Source organism: Bos grunniens, chromosome 8 (assembly GCF_055505025.1).
Source record: "Bos grunniens cultivar Pamir isolate PY7600 chromosome 8, Bosgru_T2T1.0, whole genome shotgun sequence".
Lineage (NCBI taxonomy): Eukaryota > Metazoa > Chordata > Mammalia > Artiodactyla > Bovidae > Bos > Bos grunniens.
The window spans coordinates 67,790,773-67,812,168 of record NC_141172.1 but is presented as its reverse complement, the minus strand read 5'-3'; the positions used below and the strand labels follow the sequence as shown (position 1 = coordinate 67,812,168).

At 49.0% G+C, this 21,396-nt stretch overlaps 1 protein-coding gene across 3 annotated transcripts in view; it reads left to right on the top strand.

Moving 5' to 3' along the window:
- GFRA2 (GDNF family receptor alpha 2) overlaps nt 1-21,396 on the top strand; it is a 297,825-nt gene that overhangs the window by 43,663 nt on the left and 232,766 nt on the right. Inside the window, exon 1 of one of the 3 annotated variants that reach the window (XM_086416117.1) lies at nt 11,102-11,253. The exons of 1 other annotated variant lie outside the window; for it this stretch is intronic. The gene's annotated coding sequence lies outside the window, so the exon portion shown is untranslated. Of the gene's footprint in view, nt 1-11,101; nt 11,254-21,396 lie in introns of those variants that run through there. One more of the 3 variants, XM_086416119.1, reaches the window with a different exon arrangement.

Here is a 21,396-nt window from a genome sequence, read left to right as displayed (position 1 = left end):
CCTCGATCTGAAGCCCTGGCTGGGTTCCTGAGATGCTAATGGGAACGTCTGCTCCTGAGTTCTCCATGACTGGCAGGTGCGTTTGGGAGATGACCATGGGCGAGAGGGGCATGACAGACAAGGAAGTGATGGGTCCTGCCAGAGAAGCACCATCCAAGGCCCATTCAACATCTCCATATTGACTCCTCCCTCACCATCCAGCCTTGGAGGACACGGAGGGGCTCGTGCAGCTGCGGTGCAGCTGGGGGCTTGGGGGCAGGGTGGCAGTTGATGGTAATTCCTATGGCAGCAGATGGAGAGTTCCTGCTTCTAGATTCGAACAGTGGTGGTGCTAGTAGTGAAAAAGAACGGGCCTGCCAATGCAGCAGACCTAAGAGACTGGGGTTCCATCCCTGGGCTGGGAGGATCCCCTGGAGGAGGGCATGGCAGCCCACTCCAGTATTCTTGACTGGAGAACCCCATGGACAGAAGGCTATGGTCCACAGGGTTGCGAAAAGTCAGACACGACTGAAGCGACTTAGCACACACACGCAGGAAGAAAAGGACCACGTCACTGCCCTCAGGGAGTTGCAACTTCGTTGTATACACACACGTGCACAAGCACACACAGGCATGCCCGCACTCTTCCACAGACAGGGAAGTCATTAAAGAACAATTAATCACTTGAGTCCTTCTGTTGTAACTGAGGATTCCTGAGGAGTAACCAGTCCAACTGGAACAAATGAAGAAGGCTTTTCAGTGGGAGTAGCATTGGCATCTTTGTGTGTGGGAATGTGTAGGAACAGCATTCAGGCAGGGGAACACCATGAACAAAGGGGTGGGGACTCAAACAAGCCTTGTTTGCTCAGAGGGCCCTGTGGGAGACCTGTCTGCCCCGGACCGTAGTCCTCTTGGTGTGGCCTCGGAGAGCCCAGAGCGGGAGGTAAAGGCAGGTAGAACTGGGAGCCTGGGAGACCCTGGATTTCAAATGCTACCACACTTTGGTGAATCTGGGCTCCAGAGGAGGGTTCTGAATTATCTAGTCAAGCCCAGAGGTGGGAGCAGGTACAGGAGGGCACTGTGGATGCCTCGGCGGGACCAGCAGGGCCTGTTTGCCTTGGTTGCTGTGAACCAAGCAAGGAAGGTGCCTCTTCCCAGGCTCTCTCCTGTTTCCTATGCTCATCTCCTTTTCCCTGGAATAGGGATAATGAGGGTCATCATGGGTATTAAGTGAGGAGGCATCTAACCTCTTAGGATGAGGTCTGGCCCTCACAGGTGTCCTGTGACCAGAGCTCTTTTGTTTATGGGGTGCCTCCGTTCCTCACCTGGCTGATGCCTTAGCATCCCTTAAGCTTTGTTGTTCAGTTGTGTACAACACTTTGCAACCCCATGGACTGCAGCATGCCAGGCTTCCCTGTCCTTCACCATCTCCCAGAGTTTGCTCAATTTCTTGTCTGTTGAGTCGGTGATGCCATTCAACTATCTCATCCTCTGTTGTCCCCTTCTCCTGCCTTCAATCTTTCCTAGCATCAGGGTCTTTTCCAATGAGTTGGCTCTTCACATCAGGTGGCCAAAGTATTGGAGTTTCAGCTTCAGCGTCAGTCCTTCCAGTGAACATTCAGGTTTGATTTCCTTTAGGACTGACTGGTTTGATCTCCTTGCAGTCCAAGGGACTCTCAAGCATCTTCTCCAACACCACAGTTCAAAAGCATCAGTTCTTCGGCACTCAGCCTTTTCTACTGTCTAGCTCTTAAATGCATAATTGATACTGGAAACACCAAAGCTTTGACTATAAAGCTTAGCTAGGCCTGGGGCCTCTGCACTCTGACACACCTGAGCACACCTGTGACATGGCCCTGAGGGTGATGCATCCATACTGACTGAGGTCTCCCAGGCATGTGGCTTATTTGGTCTCTGTGTCCCCAGTGCCTACCCCTAGCTCCTGCCTTCCAGGAGAGGCTCAGGAACATTTATGAATGAATGAAAATGTGTCAGTGCTTTGTAAATAGGCAAGAATTTACAGAAATTAGTTAATGTGCTTCTCCAGAGAGTGAGGCTTGGGCAAACACACAATGAAGTAAACAGAGCCTGATTTCAAGGTCAAGGCCAGATTGGAGCCCGGGACTGTGGGACACTTTGTGGGTGGGGAAGGGGTGGGGCCACACCCACTGATGCCCGCTCCCTACAGCCCCTCTGCCAGCCCAGGGCCCAGGTTCCCCTAGCACTGCAGAAGGCAGCCTATAGCAGCAAGATCATCACCTTTTCATTGGAAATTTATATCCCTCCCCCAATTTAATTTTTTTGTCCTGATTATAAAATCAATCATTGTAAGACACACAAGCTTCAAATGGGAAGGAATTATTGAGCATATTTAACATGAAAAGTAAAAAATATCCCTTCTAATCTTCCCTGAGTCCTGTGAAATAGCATTTGTGTGTCCTTATAGATGTTTTTCTGGTTTATCCACTAACCTTGATGATTTATTTATTTATCTATCTACTTATTTACTTATGTTACAAAGGTAGGATCCTGCTAAGAGTAGTTCTGCAATTTCCTTTTATTACCTATGAATGTATCATGGCCATTGTGGGTTTCTTTAAAAAAAATCTATACCGTATTCTTTTTAATGGTTATATAATATTCTGTGCTATGCATGAGGTACCACTTATTTAACTAATCCTTGACTGATGGACCTGTGGATTGTTCTAAATGGAAATTGCATTCTGAAGGAGGCCTGAGTGGTGAGGGCTGATGCAGGCACAGTGCTCTCAGGATTTTAGGTGTGATGGTTTCCTTCTTTCTCCCATCCCTCTCTCCTGATGATGCCTTTACGTGATGGCAAAAACCACCTATCCCTCCCGCATCCACATCCCCCCTCCTCTGACCCCCTGCGCCTCCCTCAGGGCTGGTGATGTCACAGGTCCCTCGTATGCCCCTACCCACCTATCTTCATCTTACATCTTTGACAACCCCGTGGGATTGTTTGTCCTCCTTCCCAGGATCTGGCAGCCCACTTGCCTGGCTCAGATCTCCTTGTTTACTCAGTTTGGGGGGTGGAGGGTCTTTGGGAGTGGAGGGTCTTGGCACATGCCCAGGGCCTTGGGGAGGGCCTGAGCCAGGTCACACAGTGAAGGCCAGGACAGAGGAGGTGAGGGAGGGGGCCAGTTGCAGGAGTGGTGGTGGTTAGATGGGCAGGCTATCCCCTTCCACAAGGAGGGCAGCCAGGGAGGACTGAGACTGCTGATCCTCGTGGCATTTGGGATTTGAACGATGCAAATAAGGCCTCTTGTGACTATGAATATTCATGAAGCGCTCTTCCTTCTGAGCAGTGGGGATTCCTCCAGGCTGGCTAATGAACCTGGCCAGGCAGAGGATGGCATGTGGTCCCTCTTCATCCTGTCTTTCCTCTCTCCCACCCTCCTCTTCCCCTCCTGACTTACAAGGTGGGGCAGAGGCAGAACCAGGGCAGCCAGGCCTACATTCTGTGTTTGGTCCCCAATTTGTAGGTTTCAGTCTGACTTTGGATTCCTCCTTGTCCTTCTCTTCTCCCATGAAAACCATGACTAACACCACCTCTAGGAAGGAGCCTGGGGCAGGTGCAGTGGGGAATCACAGGGAGCTAGGTAGAATCCTAGGTGCTGTTGAAACTGATGGCAAAATTGAGGGTAAGAATGCAAAGGGCTTGTCCTAGTCATAAGGCAAGTAGGTGACAGAGTCAGAGTGAAGCCCAGGTATCTCAACTCTTGATGGAGTTTGCCAGGGGGCTCGGCGATAAAGAGTCCGCCTGTCAGTTTAGGAGACGTGGGTTCGATCTGTGGGTGAGCCCCTGGAGAAGGAAATGGCAACTCACTCCAGTATTCTTCCCTGGACAGATCTACAGACAGAAGAGCCTGGTGGGCTACAGTCCATGGAGTTACAAAGAGTGGGACACGACTGAGTGACTGAACACATATTTTCTGACTCTTGGCATCGTACCTTCCAGCTCACCCCTGAAGCCTGATTAGCCCATTCGCTGAGCCCCTTGTCATCCGTTCTTGGAACCCCTGGCCACCTCTGTATCCGGGACGCCCTGCAAGCCTTCTTAGCTAAAGCACTCACTCCACACATGGTATAGAGGTCTTAGCTGGGTTGTTTATCTTTTTTGGGGGAGGTGCTCCTGTTTCCTGAACCTTAAGTTGGGAGTTCATGTATTATATATCCAGCCAGAGGTGTGGGGGTCCCTACTATCTGAATTCAAATCAAGGCATGTGGTCTGATGTCTATGACCATCTGCTAGGGACCACAGGCAAGAATATGTGAAGTCCAGGTTGGAGTAGCCTGTAAAAAGATATATGAGAATGGATTGAATCACAGAATGAGGCAGAAGAAAGGCATCACAGAGGTCATTTCTTGGCCAACGGATTTAAGCTTTATTTTTTTTTTCGACCACCAGACCTTTTTTCAAGTGAAATCCTACCCGAAGCCTTCCAAATAAAAAAGACAAGAGTAGGGCTGCTCCTGGTGCAGGATGAGATGAGGGGCCCGCCGTCCCCTTGCTGACTCCTCCCCTCATCTCCTTAGCAACAATCCCTGAGCTCGCTCATTACGTAGATAAAGAAACTGAGGCCCAGAGAGGGACAGGATCCACTGGGAGTCACATAGTTGGTGGCAGAAGCAGAGTTAGGAGTTGAGTCTCAGCGACTTCCCTGGTGGTCCAGTGGTAAAGAATCCACCTTCCAGTGCAGGGGACGTGGGTTCACCCTGGTTGGGAAACTAAGATCTCACAGCCTCAGGTCAACTAAACCTGAGTGCTACAATGAGGAGCCCAAGTCAATGAAGACCCAGCACAGCCAAAAAACAAAAAAAAAGAAATCTCGTTGCATGTTCTCCTGAGGGGCACTGCTTACGAGACCCTGAGTTCTTGAGGGGACCCTTGGATCAGTCCTGGGTCAGCCAGACAAGTGGATCTCCTTTCCCGTCCACCCTCCCCTGGCAGCCAGGGCCTTTCAGATACGTAGGCTGCAACCTTGACTCTGTTGACATTTTCCTCAGTGGAGTGGGAGAGGCAGAGGGGTTAGAAGGCAGAGGGGCAGAGTGGGTAAAATGGAGGGAGGAAGAGAGAGAGCTGTCCCAGGTGGAATTTGACCTGGGTACCAGTGCTCAGCCTCTGGGTCTCATTTGGTTCCAGATGAAGAGTGGTGGGAGGCGCTGGGGGAAAGGGCAACTGCTTCAGCTCACTGAGGGAGGGAGAGGGATCAAAGATTTGCATGGAGCTTAAAACCCAGCCCCGGTGTCTCTGAAGAATTTATTGCCACGTTGAGTGTGGGGGTGAGGGAAGTGGGGGGTGACAGGGCTGGAGGGAATGACAGGGAGGATGGGTGTGGGCCTGTCTTGTGGCCCCTAGCAGTCTCTTATTTATCATTTACAGCCCCTGATGGTTTATACTGAGCCCTGCTGCCTCCCTCCCTGTGCCTCCTGTTGCCCTCCCCCGATGTACCCCTCTTCCTGAGATTTTTGGGGAATTCCTTGAAGCTCCTTCAAGAGGCCTGTGTGTGTCAGTCTCTCAGTCTCATCCAACTCTTTGGAACCTCGTGGGCTATAGCCCACCAGGTTCCTCTGTCCATGGGATTCTCCAGGCAAGAATACTGGAGCGGGTTGCCATTCCTTTCTTCAGGGGATCTTCGCAACCTAGAGATCAAACCTGTGTCTCCTGCATTGCAGGCAAGTTCTTTACCCTCTGAGCTACCAGGGAAGCCCATAAGCACTCAGAAATGAAAATAAGACCATAGGAGGATGTGGATCTGGAATATAGGAGGAAAAGAATAGATGTTATCTTTCCGGGAGAATTTTCTTTCAGCTTGGCTGTGCCTCTGAGGTTTGCCGAGAGCCAGAGGGTAGGCAGAGTTGGGTGGACTGGGATTGAGGGGCCTTGAAGTCAGGGTTGTGTCTCTGTTTCCTGGGTGAGCCTTAACAGATGGCTCAGTGCCACTCAATGCCTTGCTTCCCCACCTGGAGTAAGAATGGCATGCTCACCTGCCTTTCTGGCTCGCCAGGGCATAGGAGGGTAACTGGATATTTGTAATCAAGTTATGGAGGCCCAAACAGAGCACCGCAGATGTGTCTAGACACACTGACTGTGCCCCCTAGAGCAAAGGGCAGAGTATAACCATGACCTGAGAGGGGGCTCCTTGGCCCCCCGGGGCAGTTACCCAGAGACTGGAGTGAGGACCATCTGAAGAAGCAACAGCCTGGGGTTGTAGCAGCCTCTGAGAATAGAAGCAGGCGGGACAGATCAAGATTTGGGGTCTCACGGTAGCCTAAGGGGGCTACTCTGCCACCCCCTCCTTTGGGCTGAGCAAGGATGCCAGCAGAGAGAGATGCACCCCTTTCAGTGCCCTGGGGCTTGGTGGTTAGCGTCCTGGTCACCAGGGACTTCCCTAACATCACATCTTTCCATGGTCCCTTCACAGCCTGTGAGCAGAGGTTCCTGTGATCAGGACGTGGCACTGAATGTCATCTAATTCACCCAAATTGCCTGTCCTCTTGTATAAAGTCTCTTTGTTTCTATAGAAACTGACTGTCTGGAATCACCTGAGTTGTGTGATATTGCTTGTCATTTCCTCTCCTTGAGTTTTAATTTATTCATCTGCAAAACAGGAGGGGAGGGCTGATGGGAAGTTGGATATCATTATCTGTAAGAATATTCCAGTTTAGTGCTGGTGTTTTCAGGTCTAAGAATCCTTGCCAACTCCTGAAGTGGTCCTCTCCTGCCCTGATGGTGTAGCAGCTCTCCACCCTCTAGGTTCTGAGGCAATCCCAACTACCACTTCTTTCTTAAGACTCTTGAGATAATGCTTCTGGCTGATTATGATCCCTGGGGCAGTGCCCAAACCCCACTCTGCAGATCAGCATGGACTTTCCAAGCTTTCCAAAAGCAGAAGGCTGCTTTTCTGCTTTCTCAGGTGGAGATGGTATACTTTTCTGACATCCATCCATCCATCCACTCATCCATCCATCCATCCATCCATCCACCTATCCCTCATCCATTCATCCATCCTTCCATTCATACACCCACCTATTCACTCATCCATCTATCCACTGATTCATCTATCCATACTAAAAATGGTTATTTGGAGTGCCAATTCAAACCAAACACTCTACTAGGTGTTAGACAAACAGAGATGAGAAGACATAGCTCCAACATGAAGGAACTTACTGCCCAAGAGGCTGCAAATGGGCAATATACAACTATAATACAAAGCAAGCTTCCCAGGTGGTGTTAGTGATAAAGAAACTGCCTGCCAATGCAGGAAACATAGGAGATATGGGTTTGATTCCTGGGTCAAGAAGATCCCCTGGAAGAGGGCATGGCAACCCACTCCAGTATTCTTGCCTGGAAAATCCCATGAACAGAGGAGCCTGGCAGGCTATAGTCCATGGGGTTGCAGAGTCAGACATGACTGAAGTGACTTAGCATGCATGCATGCATAACAAAGCACAACAGGGTTTTAGAGTTAGCCCTAGATTTTATTTCTGCCTCTACCATTCACTTAATAGTTGTGTGAGCTTGGGTGAGGTACTTAAGTTCTCTGAATCTATTTCTTTATTTGTAGAGATAAATCTCAATAAATGTCACTTTCCTTTCTCCATAAGAGAGGTACCAGAATGTGTCATGGAAATACAGGCAAGGGAGAGGTTCCTGAGTCCCTGAAGCCTCAAGGAAGTCCTCCTAGTTGTTCAGTAGCTCAGTCGTGTCTGACTCTTTGCAACCCCATGGACTGCAGCATGCCAGGCTTTCCTATTCTTTACCATCTCCCGGAGTCTGCTCAAACTCAAATCTGTTGAATTGGTGTTCAACATCTCATTCTCTGTCGTCCCCTTCTCCTCCTGCCCTCAATCTTTCCCAGCATCAAGGTCTTTTCCAATGAGTTGGATTTTCACATCAAGTGGCCGAAGTATTGGAGCTTCAGCTTCAGCATCAGTCCTTCCAATGAATATTCAGGGTTGGTTTCCTTTAGGATTGAGTAGTTTCATCTCCTTTCAGTCCAAGGGACTCTTAAGAGTCTTCCCCAGCACCACAGTTTAACAACATCAATTCTTCAGTGCTCAGCCTTCTTTATGGTCCAGTTCTCACATCCATACATGACTACTGGAAAATCCATAGCTTTGACTAGATGGACCATTGTTGGTAAAGTGATGTCTCTGCTTTTTAATACACTGTCTAGGTTTGTCCCCGAGTAGTTGACACCTGAGGGTAGCTGTGAAGTGAAGGGGATTCCAGTGTGAGCCTACATGGAAGAGTACAGGGTGTTACCAGACAGCAAGTGGTAAGCATGATCAAGGATACATGGGGAGTGCTAGGGGGAAGCAAAATGGAGAGTAGGTTGGACCAGATGGAGAGGTAGCCTCGGCTGGGGAGGCCACGGAGGCTTTTCCAGCAGGAAAGGGGACATTGCTTTGGTTCCTAGGGCAGAGTTAGACTCCCAGCTCCTCAGTAACTAAACTTCCTCTTGGAGCCATATGTACATCAGGATCTGACAATGAGCATGCTATGGCATGACCCCATCCAATGTTGGCATGAGCTGGGTGAACTTGGGTGAGTCCCTTCAACTAACTGGGTCCTTCTGGGTAGAAGTAGGGGCTGGGTGAAGTCTTTCCTCCAGCTCTGAATTCCATCATCAGTGTCTTTTCTTCACTCTCTTTCTTGCCTACCTCTTCCCTTTTCCCTCCTTCCCTCCACGCCCCTCCCCTTGCCTCCTCTGCCAGCCCACTTCCTGCAGGCCAGAGTCAGGTGGGAGGAGGGCTCAGCACCTCCTTCCCGGGAGCCCAGCATTCCAGCTTTGCTGTTAGGAACCTACTGCCCATGAAGGGCTCACAGAGCTGTCTGTGAGCTGAAGTGGGCACCCCCTCTGTCTTCCCCACAGGGGGCTAGGGAGGTGCTGGGTGCAGCAGGGGACCCTCACCAGGCTCTCAGGGTGGTCTGGCTGGGTCAAAGAGCACACAGCATCTAGGCAAGTGGGGTTGCCTGAGACTGAGGCCTCTGAACCCTGACAGAGGGCAGTTAGGGAGGACAGCTGAGCTCCTTCCGGGAGGGGGAGCAGTCAGTGCTCCCTGACAGAAGTGATCAGTGCTCCCTGACAGAAGCAAGGCTGCCTCTGCTTCTGGGGAGAGGTTCGGCATGTTTGCCTGGCAGAGATTTCCAAATTGGTGTCGGTGGCTGGGAATTTTTCATGGGGGTGGAGATGGGGATGGAGCACAAAGGCGACAGGTAACAACAGTCTCCAGACACCTTTTCTTCCTACCTAGACAGAGGTCAGGGCTTCCCAGGTGGCACTAGTGGTAAAGAACTCACCTGCCAGTGCAGGTTAGACATAAGAGATGCAGGTTCAATCCTTGGGTCGGGAAGATCTCTGGAGGAGGGCATGGCAACCCACTCCAATATTCTTGCCTGGAGAATCCCACAGGCAGAGGGGCCTGGTGGACTGCTGTCTGTAGGCTCACAAAGAGTCGGAGACAACTGAAGCGACAGCATGCACGCACGGACAGAGGTCCCAGAGCCAGAATGTGCTTCAAGAGTCCCTACAGGAGGAATCAGTCCATGCTGGATTACAGACATTACAGGGGCTCTTTCTGGCTCCTCCCGCCCCCCCCCCCCCCCCCGCCAGGTGTCTCTCCTACTACTCCCTGAGTCCCCTGCTAAAATTAACCATTCTTGGCAGAGACCATCCCTTAAAATGATATCAGTCCACACTCTGGGGAGACCTACTCCCCAGTGTTGAGAGTTGGCAAGGGATCCGCAGATGGCACCAGGGAGCACCAGGGGTTTCAGGATCAGGGGACAGAGATCAGAAAAGGTGAAAGAGACACAATCCCCTGTATCACACTCCACATCATGGCCACCAGAAAGTCTTCTGAATCTGGCCAGCCTGGGGAGCCCTAGCCTGGAACGGATTTACCCGGGGCTGAACCCCAGAGGGCCCCCATTGCTGTGGTGGTGAGGGGCAGGGGAAATGATGTCAGGCTCGACCTAGCTTCAACTCTGGTTCCTTGGCTTCTAGCTGGGTCTCCTTGGGCAACTACCCTGTCCTCTCCAACCATGGGTTCTTTGGAAGATAGTGTGTTGTGAGGATAGAAATGAGGTGGTGCAGAGAATTAAAAGATTTATTTATTTGGGTATGCTTGGTCTTAGTCGTGGCACGTGGGATCTTCAGTCTTTGTTGTGGCATGCTGGATCCAATTCCCTGCCCAGGGATTGAACCCGGTGTCCTTGTATTATGAGTGCGGTGTCTAAGCCACTGGACCACCAGGGAAGTCTCATGCAGAGCATTTAGAATCGCACTCGGGCCACAGAGAGCACACAGAGGGACAAGAAAGGCTGTCGTTACTGCAGGAGAGGGCCTAGCCCATGTTCCACAAAGCTCCTGTCTTCCTGTCTGCTTATTCTTCCTGCTACCCATCAGTTGGTCTTTCTCACGAAGTTTCTTTTTATCTAGCCCCTTTCTTCCTCTCCATTGCTCAGCGTCTCTCTCTGTCTCTGGCCGCCGTCCTGTTATTTCCCTGCCTATCTTGCTCTCATCTCCCCATCTCTGCCTGTCTCCACCCATCTGCCGTCCCTCCATCCCCCTCCTCCCTCCTCGCTCTGGCTAGTGCCCCGCCATCTCTCTGGCAGCCTGGCAAACACCCTGTGCCTCCCTGCCCCTGCCCATCCCTCTGCCCACTGCCCCCTCTTCTGGGGCATCCCTGACTGACCCTGCTCCCCCTGCCTGTCTCCCCAACCCCTCCTTCCCCCTCACAGCCCTGGCCAGAGCCTTTTCCTGGCACCCACCCTGGGTAGGCTGCCACCGAGTGGAGCAATGCAGGCAGATGAAGCGGGTGGCGGTCTCCAGAGGCGAGGGTCGGACTGCTAATTCCCCTGCTCCGAGTGGAGGACGTGGAGGCCTCATTCAATTATGTCACATCCACTCAGCTGCTCTCCCCAGATGATGCAGAGCAGCAGCCCGCTTGCCCCTCCCGGCCAGGACCTAATGGAGAGCGGTCTCCTTCGGCCTGGCTGACCACACCGGTCCTGCTGGAACAGGCTGGGCCCCGCCTGTCTGGCCTCGGGGTTCTCGGCCTGCCATGATTCACTCTTTACCCTAATTACACCAACAATGGGCCTCTGGAGTTTGTCCCTCTCACCTTAATCACTGCGGAATTTGATCTCAGGGCCTTTCATTCCATTACTACCCCCCATCTGGCCGCTGCCTGCAGGAGCCAGGCCGGCCCTGCGTCTCCCGTGGGACTAGAGGCCTGGGGGTAAGTAGACCAGGGAGGTGACCAGAGGGTCTGGGATCTTCCTCTCCAGCCTGAAATACTGACGTGTGGGCATTTCCTTGGAGTTTATCCCAGGCATCGGATCTTTCTGACTAAAGTCTATCCAGGTGTTGTGAGAGACCCCGGAAAAGGCCTGCTTCCTGTCCCTTTCCTTGAGAAGCCTAACCTGGGGAGATGAGGCCCACAGAACAAAACCATTAAGAGCAGGGCTGACTGTAAATGGAGTTGGACTCAGAGAAGGGAATATCAAATAACTAGAGAACAGACATTTACTGGGAATTTACTGGCTGGCAGAATCTCTCGTATGTGTTGTGCCATTTACTCCTTACCAGTCTGTGAGGGAGGGATCGTCTCCACTTTCAGTGGGGAAACTGAAGTCTGGAGACACTGAGGGGCCAGTCTAAGCTCAAGCAGATGCTGACAGAGTCAGTGCTCAGGGTCTTGGGGTCAAGTCCTTCCTTCCCCACCATCCCTCGGGGCTGGGGCGGCAGGGAAAGGCTCTGAGGCAGGACCCGATGGCTGGGGTGGTGGGGAACAGCTTGGGTAGGGGGACAGCTTGAGTGGGGTTTATTGAGGACACTCAGAGCAGGAAAGGAGAGGATGCTGTGGGCACATGTGGGGAGCGTAGGAAATGGAGCTGGGTAAGTTGGATGGGGAACCTTCTTTTTTTCTCTTAAGAAGATGGATCATTCTTTCTTTCTTTTTGGCCGCACTGGGTTTTTCGTTGCTTTGCGTGGGCTTTCTCTAGTTGCGGCGAGTGGGGGCTACTCTTAACTGTGGTGAGCAGAGCCTCTCATCGCGGTGGTTTCTCTTGCTGTGGAGTACTGTTTCTAGGTGTATGGGCTTTGGTAGTTGCAGCTCATGGGCTCTAGAGCGTGAGCTAAGTAGTTGTGGTAACAGGCTTAGCTGCTCTGCAGCACGTGGAATCTTCCTGAACCAGGGATGAAACCCATGTCTCACGTGCTGGCAGGCAGATTCCCATCCACTGCGCCACCAGGGAAGTCTGATGGGAAGCCTTGGATAACTCATAGGAGACTCTGGACCTCAAAGCTGGATAGAGGGGATCACTTTCAAGAGAAGCACCAGTGAACCAGTATGCATTTCTCTTTTTTTTTGTACTTGTTCACTCGATAAGTTGTGTCCGACTCTTTGCAACCCATGGACTGTAGACTGCCAGGCTCCTCTGTCCATGGGATTTCCCAGGCAAGAATACTGGAGTGGGTTGCCATTTCACCAGTATAGTAGGATGAATTTTGTCTTGTGAAAAGACAGGTCCAAGTCCTAACCCTCGATATCTAGGAATGTGCCCTTATTTAGAAATAGAGTCTTTGCAGCTGCAATTAAGAATCTTGAGATAAAGTCAACCTGGATTTAGGATGGGCTCTAAATCCAATGACGTGTCCTTATAAGGGACAGGACAGGGAAATTTGAGACAGGGACAAAGAGAGTGCCATGTGAAGACAGAGGCATAGATGAGAGAGATGCTACCACAGCCAAGGAATGCCAGGAGCCACCAGAAACTGGATGAGGTGGAGAAAGATTCTCTCCTTAAGCCTTCAGAGGGAGCACAGCCCTGCTGACACCTTGAATTTTGGACTTCTGAGAAAATGTCTTTTGTTTTCTGCTACCTGTGTGTGCATGCTCATTCATGTCAGATATTTTGCAACCCCGTGGACTATAGTCTGCCAGGTTCCTCTGTCCATGGAATTTTCCAGGCAAGAGTACTGGAGTGGGTTGCTATTTCCTACTCTGGGATTTTTACTACCTAGTTTGGGGTAATTTATTACAGTAGCTGCAGGATGCTCATACAGATAAGAATTCATCTATTTAGTGCAAGGAGCAGGACAGACAGTGGAGGCTGGTGGGAGATACTTCCCCAAAGGCAGTTTGGACCCATCACCCTCTGGGAGACTTCGCACTGAACTCACAGCAGCAGGGCTGGCCAGAGAATTCAGTCTCTCTCTTCTTGCTTTTAGCCAGGAGGACAGGCTGAATCCATGCATGAGGGCCCCAGGGAGGCTGATGGGCTTTCCAGGTGGCGCTAGTGGTAAAGGACCCGCCTTCCGATGCAGGAGACATAAGGGACACAGGTTTGATCCCTAGGTGGGAAAGATCCCCTGGAGGAGGGCATGGCAACCCACTCCAGTATTCTTGCCTGGAGAATACAGTCCAGGGGGTCGCAGAGAGTTGGACTCAACTGGGTGACTAACACACAGCATGCATGTCTACAAGATGGAAAGCTGGTAGAACCCCCCAGTGGCTCTTAGACTCCATACCATGGTACTGAAAGAGCAGAATTAACAAGATAGGCATGAGTCTAAGGGATTGAGAAATCTTTAGGAGGGGGATGTTGGTGAGTGAGGCCTAGGGTATGGCTGGGAGTCAAGGGAATAGTGTCTTCAAACAAAGAGTGGCGGTACAGAGATTAGGACTTGAGTCGCTGTGGAAGGAGTGTCCTTCCGGAGGTTGGGCTCATGGAAACAGATATGAGGGAGTGAGGAGATGAGGCTGTGGATCCACTTATTTGACCGCAGGCCTCAGTGCCGAGAACATGTTCCTCTTTCCTCCCTGCTGATGGGAGCTCTGTTTGCTTGTGGCTTTTTCTTCTAGAAAGAGTGAGGTGTTTTCCATCACACCCCCCATCTGAGCCATCTTCGTTCACCACAGTCTCCTCCCTGCCTCCCTCTTTTCCCGCTTGCTGGTCAGTCTAAGTGAGACCCACCCAGACCATGGTCAGCACCTGGGACTTCCATCCTCCATCGGCTTCAGTTTCTCTCTCTATAAAATGGGAAAGTGACATGGCTTTGGGCAGGACTGAAACAGAACGGGGTCTCTTGATCACCCTTTGTCATTTCCTTCTCCATAGCTCCTTCTGTAGCCCCTTCCTTCCCCCTCAGCTTGAATGTGCATTCAAGACAAGTGTGTACCAGCTAAGTGTGTGTCTGTGCACACAGCTGGCTGAGCACACCCTGTGTCTGCCAGTGGCCCCATTTGCAAGGTCACTGTCCGCCCTCCCCACCCTCCCCGATCTCTGCATCATTCCCTTATCAAGCTTTCAAGGCAAATAAGCCACAGTGAAGGTTTCTGGGTTTCATCCAGCTGGTACTCTCTCTTGCCTGCCCCCCTCCCAACTCTCCCCACACCTGGCAGGCCTCCACAGGGCACACATTATGCCCAATCTCTCTCAGCGTCCCCTCCCAGAATATTACTGCTGGAAGAGTCTGGAAGGACCTGACCCAGCCCTTTGTGTTTCTGATGAGGACGCTGAGGCTAAGGGAAGGATTCATCACAGACTGATGCTCAGCAGAACTGGAGCCTGGGCCTGGACCACTTTGGTACATATCCGGGTAGCAGCTTACATTATGGTACACTACTGACAGGTTTTGTAAAATACCCATCCCACTCTTTTTCAGTGGAGTTGGAGTTGGTGCCTGAGAGGAGTGTCAGTGATCCCTACCCAAGCCGGTCCATTTTGGTGGGAGTGGGGACCTTCTTATTGAAGAAGCCATGTATTACCTGAGTAATTTGGTACTAATTTACTTCTTTATCCCACTGATTTAAAACATTTTAAAAAATTTATTTGACTGTGCCGGGTCTTAGTTGTAACATGTGGAATCTAGTTCCCTGACCAGGGATTGAACCTGGCCCCCCTGCAGTGGGAGCACAGTGTCTTAGTCACTGGGCTACCCGAGAAATTGCCCCACTGATATTTTTGTCTCCTTTATAGACTTGTGCTCAGGTGACCTAACCTGTCATGCAACCTGGTGACATGAGAGGCCCAGACCCATGACTCATTTCTCCGTGCCACTTCCCTTCAATGCCAGCATCTCGCTCAGGGCATTGGGACACTGTGCTGCCGGGACCCTGTCTCCGAGATACCATGATGCCCTCCTGTTCTATTCAAGCTCCCTTCCCAGTCCCTGTCACTGACTTTCCTCCTCTTTCAGCTGCCCCTCTTCTGTCCTCTGATACCCAAACTTTTAGAGCACTCTGACCTAGAATCTTCTGCCACTTTTTCTTTCCGCTTGTGTCTCTAAGGCTTGTTCCTCAGACTCACCCATTTCCAGAGTGATGACAACTCCATCACATCTAAGTCCCAGCTGTGTCTGCCGTTCCTCCCAGAGACTCTGGTGCCAGTCCTCCAGCCCCACACCCACCCTTGTGTGGAACGTGTGAAAAGTGGAAGGGGCTGCTGTTTTATTCACTGTGTCTGACTACCTGGAAGTGTCTCATGAGAAACTCATTTCTTTGGCTTGAATGCAAAGGCCCCTGGGAGTGGTCACACATAAAGCTATGGCCGGGGGTCGTGTCTTGAAAAATAGGAAGGATTTTATCAGTGAAAATGAGAAGGCATGTACATTTCGTGTACTGGAGAAGGCAGTGGCACCCCACTCCAGTACTCTTGCCTGGAGAATCCCATGGACGGAGGAGCCTGGTAGGCTGCAGTCCACGGGGTCGCTAAGAGTCGGACACGACTGAGGGACTTCACTTTCACTTTTCACTTTCATTGGAGAAGGAAATGGCAAGCCACTCCAGTGTTCTTGCCTGGAGAATCCCAGGGATGGGGGAGCCTGGTGGGCTGCTGTCTATGGGGTCACACAGAGTCGGACATGACTGACGCGACTTAGCAGCAGCAGTACATTTCATCGGGAGCTCAGATCTGCAATAAGAAAGGGAGGCATGGTGTTGGAGGGATCTTTAGAAAGTACAGATTGTCTAGGGGAGGTTGGCAAACTTTTTTTTTGCAAAAGGCCAAATTGTAAATAGTCCACAGATAAGAAAAGTGTGTCTGGAAGGGTCTTTGGGGACCACATGGTCTCTGTTGTGGATGTACTCACACGTGATAAATCGCTTCAGTTCTGTCCATGTGACTCTATGGACTGTAGCCTGCCAGGCTCCTCTGTCCATGGGATTCTCCAGGCAAGAATACTGGAGTGGGTTGCTGTGCCCTACTCCAGGGGATTTTCCTGATCCAGGGATTGAACCCATGTCTCATGTCTCCTACATTGGCAGCCGAATTCTTTACCACTAGCGCCACCTGGGAACCTTATGGTCTCTGTCACAACTATTAAGTTCTGTTGTAGTGCAAAAGCAGTCATAGGCAGAATTACGTTGAGTTGTATCCCCCCAGATCTATATATTGAAGTCCTAACGCCCAGTATCTCAGAATATGAATACATTTGGAGATGGGGGTCTTTAAACTGGTGATTAAGTTAAAATGAGGTCCCTAGGTGGACCTTGATCCAGTATGACTGGTGTCCTTATAAGAAGAGATTAGGACATAGACATGTTCAGAGGGGAGGCGACGTGAGGACACAGGGAGAAGACAACCATCTGCAAGCCAAGAAGAGAGGCCTCCAGAGAAACCATCCTTGCCGACACCTTGGTCTTGGCCCTCCAGCCTCCAGAACTCTGAGAAAATAAACGTTTTCTGTTAAGCCCCCTGATCGCTGGTACTTGGTTACGGCAGCCCTAGCAAAGGAGGCAGTGTGTACCTGTTTGAGTGTGACCATGTGCCAATAAACGTTATTTATGAACACTGAAACTTGAATTATGTATTATTTTTACATGTCATAAAGTAGAATTCTTTTTTTAAAAAATTGAAATATCGTTGATTTACAATGTTGTGTTAGTTTCAGGTACACAGTAAAGTGACTCAGATCAGTTCAGTTCAGTTCAGTCACTCAGTCGTGTCCAACTCTTTGTGACCCCATGAATCGCAGCACACCAGGCCTCCCTGTCCCTCACCAACTCCCGGAGTTCACTGAGACTCATGTCCATCGAGTCAGTGATGCCATCCAGCCATCTCATCCTCTGTCGGCCCCTTCTCCTCCTGCCTCCAATCCCTCCCAGCATCAGAGTCTTTTCCAATGAGTCAACTCTTCTCATGAGGTGGCCAAAGTACCGGAGTTTCAGCTTTAGCATCACTCCTCCCAAAGAAATCCCAGGGCTGATCTCCTTCAGAATGGACTGGTTGGATCTCCTTGCAATCCAAGGGACTCTCAAGAGTCTTCTCCAACACCACAGTTCAAAAGCATCAATTCTTCGGTGCTCAGCCTTCTTCACAGTCCAATTCTCACATCCATACATGACCACAGGAAAAACCATAGCCTCGACTAGATGAACCTTTGTTGGCAAAGTAATGTCTCTGCTTTTGAATATGCTATCTAGGTTGGTCATAACTTGCCTTCCAAGGAGTAAGCATCTTTTAATTTCATGGCTGCAGTCACCATCTGTAGTGATTTTGGAGCCCAGAAAAATAAAGTCTTACACTGTTTCCACTGTTGCCCCATCTATTTCCCATGAAGTGGTGGGACTGGATGCTATGATCTTCGTTTTCTGAATGTTGAGTTTTAAGCCGACTTTTTCACTCTCCTCTTTCACTTTCATCAAGAGACTTTTTAGTTTCTCTTCACTTTCTGCCATAAGGGTGATGTCATCTGCATATCTGAGGTTATTGAGATTTCTCCTGGCAATCTTGATTCCAGCTTGTGTTTCTTCCAGTCCAGCGTTTCTCATGATGTACTCTACATATAAGTTAAATAAACAGGGTGACAATATACAGCCTTGACGAACTCCTTTTCCTATTTGGAACCAGTCTGTTGTTCCATGTTCAGTTCTAACTGTTGCTTCCTGACCTGCATACAAATTTCTCAAGAGGCAGATCAGGTGGTCTGGTATTCCCATCTCTTTCAGAATTTTCCACAGTTTATTGTGATCCACACAGTCAAAGGCTTTGGCATAGTCAATAAAGCAGAAACAGATGTTTTTCTGGAACTCTCTCACATTTTCTATGATCCAGCGGATGTTGGCAATTTGATCTCTGGTTCCTCTGCCTTCTCTAAAATCAGCTTGAACATCTGGAAGTTCACGGTTCACATATTGCTGAAGCCTGGCTTGGAGAATTTTGAGCATTACTTTACTAGCCTGTGAGATGAGTGCAATTGTGCGGTAGTTTGAGCATTCTTTGGCATTGCCTTTCTTTGGGATTGGAATGAAAACTGACCTTTTCCAGTCCTGTGGCCACTGCTGAGTTTTCCAAATTTGCTGGCATATTGAGTGCAGCACTTTCACAGCATCATCTTTCAGGATTTGGAATAGCTCAACTGGAATTCCATCACCTCCACTAGCTTTGTTCGTAGTGATGCTTTCTAAGGCCCACTTGACTTCACATTCCAGGATGTCTGGCTCTAGGTCAGTGAGCACACCATTGTGATTATCTGGGTCGTGAAGATCTTTTTTGTACAGTTCTTCTGTGTATTCTTGCCATCTCTTCTTAATATCTTCTGCTTCTGTTAGGTCCATACCATTTCTGTCCTTTATTGAGCTCATCTTTGCATGAAATGTTCCTTTGGTATCTCTGATTTTCTTGAAGAGATCTCTAGTCTTTCCCATTCTGTTGTTTTCCTCTATTTCTTTGCATTGATCACTGAAGAAGGCTTTCTTATCTCTTCTTGCTATTCTTTGGAACTCTGCATTCAGATGTTTATATCTTTCCTTTTCTCCTTTGCTTTTTGCTTCTCTTCTTTTCACAGCTATTTTTAAGGCCTCCCCAGACAGCCATTTTGCTTTTTTGCATTTCTTTTCTATGGGAATGGTCTTGATCCCTGTCTCCTGTACAATGTCACGAACCTCATTCCATAGTTCATCAGGCACTCTATCTATCAGATCTAGGCCCTTAAATCTATTTCTCACTTCCACTGTATCATCATAAGGGATTTGATTTAGGTCATACCTGAATGGTCTAGTGGTTTTCCCTACTTTCTTCAATTTAAGTCTGAATTTGGCAATAAGGAGTTCATAGAAGGAGGGATAAATTAGGAGTTTGGAATTAACAGATATACACTAGTATATATAAAATAAACAAAAAGGACCTACTGTCTAGCACAGGAAGCTGTATTTAATATCCTATAATAACCTATAATGGACAAGAATCTGAAAAAGAAGATATTTTTGTGTATACATAATATATATTATATATATAATATATATATATAAATACAGCTATTTATTACACATTAAATACAGCTTCCTGTGCTAGACAGTAGGTCCTTTTTGTTTATTTTATTTTATATATACTAGTGTATATCTGTTAATTCCAAACTCCTTATTTATCCCTCCTTCTCCCTTTCCCTCTGGTTATTGTAAGTAACTTGTTTCTTTATTTTCTATTCCTGTTTTGTAAATAAGTTAACTTGTATCTTCTTTTTGATTCAACATATAAGTGATATCCACATGATATTTGTTTTTCTCTGACTTCACTTAGTATGATAAACTCTAGGTCCATCCTTGTAGCTGCAGATGGCATTATTTCATTCTATTTTAATGGCTGAGTAATATTCCATTGTAGGGGTTCTCAGATGACTCAGTGGGTAAATAATCTACCTGGAGATGCAGGAGACGTGGGTTCGATCACTGGGTCAGGAAGATCCCCTGGAGGAGGGCATGGCGACCCACTCCAGTATTCTTGCCTGGAGAATCCCATGGACATAGGAGCCTGGTGGGCCACAGTCCATGGGGTCACAAAGTCTGACATGACTGCAGTGACTGAGCACACACACAGTATTCCATGGTATCTACATACCGCATCTTCTTTATCCATTCATCTGATGACGGACACTAGGTTGCTTCCATGTATTGGCTATTGTAAATAGTGCTGCTATAAACATTGGAATGGATGTTCATAGCCTTTTCGAATGCATAGTCTTTGCATGTTCATGTCTTTTTGAATTATAGTTTTCTCTGGATATGTGCCCAGGAATGGAATTTCTGGATCATATGGTAATTCTATTTTTAGTTCTTTAAGGAACCTCCATACTGTTCTCCACAGTGGCTGAACCAATTTACGTTCCCACCAACATGAAGTAAAAATTTTTGATTTTTTCCCCCATCATTAAAAAGATATGAAAATGCATTCTTAGCTTGAAGGCTGTACAAAAACAGATGATGAACTTTGATTGGCTTATGGGCTGTATCTTGATGACCCCTGACTAGGGCATTGGATGCGGCAATGGGAGTGGGGGCAGAGCTGAGGCTGTCCACTTTGGGCAAGCCTTTCACAGTGAAAGAGGGAGCCATGGAATTTTGTAGAGCTGGGAGTGATATGGCTAAAACTGGATTTTCAGGGCAAAGATCACCCTCCTTGATGTAGAAGAAGGGAGGGGCTGAGTAATTCTGCTTTCTTGCTGAAGCCAGAAAGCTGCTGGTGCGACTAAAATTCTTATTATGTACTTTAGATTTCTCTTTCCTCTCTTTCCCACTGGAATATTTTGCAATCATATAGAGAGAATCTTGTCTCCAGAAATTGCTACCCATCTTACTTGAGCTGTCTCCCCCTTTAGAGTCTCTGGTCACAGAATTGTAGCCACCTTTTCTCTGAATGACTGGAAATTAGACTTCCAAAAGTCTTTGACACACGTCTCTCTCTCTCTGCACCACTGTTCTCTTTCTCGGCTGCTCTGAACAGTGAGAAGACACATTTACTTTCCTCTAAGCTCCTGTGTCTCTATCCATGGTTTCTATCATTTCCACTACTCAGTAATTTCTTCTAGGTTGATCAGAATTAAGCCTGAGAGAGCTGCTGCCTCTGTTAGCTCCTAAACCTTCTGAGGATGAAATCATGAATGAGGTGATTTAAGAGGTTATGAAATGCTCTGCTTTTAGCAGAGTGAGATTTCTGTGCATTTGAATCATTGCTAATGAGTCCTGATCTTCTGCTGGGTTTGTGAGCTAATTTGTGTGTGTGTGTGTGTGTGTGTGTGTATGTTCAGTCATATCTGACGCTTTGCGACTCCATGGATTGTAGCCTGCCAGGCTTATCTGTCCATGGAGTGGGTTGCCATTTCCTACTCCAGGGGATCTTCCTGACCCAGGGATTGAATCTGTATCTTTTGTGTCTCCTGAATTGGCAGTCAGATTCTTTACCACTGTGCCACCTGGGAAGCTTGGATATGATTTAGGGAAGGATCATTTGGTCTGATATCTCAAACGTGTGGAAGAAGAGTCCATAGACATGGACCCCGTACCATGTGGCGCTGATCTGGTCCCCAAGGCAGGTTGGAAGAAAGCAGGGATGAGGGTGATGCTCACAGAGGGAAGAAAATCCCAGGAGGCAGCCTGCCCAAG